This window comes from Battus philenor, unplaced genomic scaffold (genome assembly GCF_028537555.1).
Source record: "Battus philenor isolate CCGP_79_NKW_IND1 unplaced genomic scaffold, ilBatPhil1.0.hap1 SCAF_37, whole genome shotgun sequence".
NCBI lineage: Eukaryota > Metazoa > Arthropoda > Insecta > Lepidoptera > Papilionidae > Battus > Battus philenor.
The window spans coordinates 212,145-213,888 of NW_027181701.1; positions in this window are offsets into that span (position 1 = coordinate 212,145).

Here is a 1,744-nt window from a genome sequence, read left to right on the forward strand (position 1 = left end):
TTTTTATTAAACGCAATCAAAAATGCAAACTAATACGAATGTATTAATCGACTAGTGGAAAAATCTCCACCTAGCGTTACATTGATACGACATAGATTTAAAAATTTAAAAGTTAGGTTACGTCTGTAATATCAATTTCAGAAGAAAAATGAGACTTTCTTAGGAAATCTTGAAGCGAAAATCAACATCTGGTGTTTCGTTTATACTGCTTGAAATCTGAAGTTGTCTTTTTAGGATTTTTTTATTAAAAGCAATAAAAAATAAAAACAACTGAGACGAATGTATTAATCGACCAGCGGAAAAATCTCCACCTAGCGTTACATTGGTACGGCATAGATTTAAAAATTAAAAAGTTAGGTTACGTCTCTAATATCAATTTTATAAGAAAAATTAGACATAATTAGGAAATCTTGAAGCGAAGATCAACATCAGTAGTTTCCTTTACACTGCTTGAAATATGAAGTAGTCTTTTTAATATTTTTTATTAAAAGCAATCAAAACTGAAAACCTGCTCTAATCATCACCCAAAATATTGAGTTGTTCAAGAAATCTTTGGAGGCAGCAGTGACCGAGTTCCCAATGGAAACCGTTTGTAAATCCATCGACGAATGGCCCTATCGTCTAAAAGCGTGCGTCAAAGCTAAGGGTGGACACATTGAATAACTAGTTTAGTATATTAACATATCCTTTTCACTCTACATAATCACATATAAAACTTTAGCATAAAGTTGTTTTTTGGCTATTATCGGATATTTTTTCTTGTAACGTAAGTTTATGCTAGACCGGGTATTATTTATATTTTATATTATTCGTGATTATTTGACATTTTAACAGAAATGGACGTAAATACACAAGATAAAGATCGTGCGTGCGTGTGTGCGTGTGTGTTATTTAAATCCATTTCTATTACGATCCAAATGCGTTAATAACATAGTTGTCGCTCCGCAGATGATTAGTGGCGCTAAGGTGTCCGGAGGCAAGGCGAAATCAGCCGGGGAGACCGCTCAGACAGTTCCAGTTCAAGCGCAGTGTGTCCAGGTGCAGCCGGTGCTCGGAACGCAGCAGCTTACACGGGCACAGATCATCAGCCCACTACAGGTAACACTTGTCACGTCGCTTATCACTGCCATAAACATTATGCAGTTGAACTAGATATAAAAAGAAATTAAAAACTTTGATATTAGCAACCTTTGTGGCTAACCTTACTGGATTTCGTACATAAGTGGTCAATTTAAATTGTCCTATTATTTATTGTCTTTTTTACGTACTCAAAAAGAAGATCAATAAATACTTGTATGCTATTTGAGAAAGTTAAAATCGAAATTGACCTGATAGCGGACAGCGCTGCACCGGTCACTGGGGGGAAGACAATGCCTTGCACTGGGAGTGTCTATCAGCCGTAGGAGAAGCTGAAAGTGCATGTGACTGATTTCGAATATAATTAGTTGAACAGAATAATACGTGTGTGTGTGTGTGTGTGTGCGTGTGCGTGTACGTGTGCGTGTGCGTGTGCGTGTGCGTGTGCGTGTGCGTGCGTGCGTGCGCACCTAAATACCAGATACTTGTCTATTTCCATACTATGATGGTCTGAAAAAAATTGCACCATATGATGAAGACTGCCAATGTATATATTTTCTAACGTGTACAGTAAAGAGTAATATGTCTTTTTTTAAAATAATAAGTCATTAAATCTCCTCAAAACTCATAAATTCAAGATGTCCCAATACAACTGTGCATTATTATG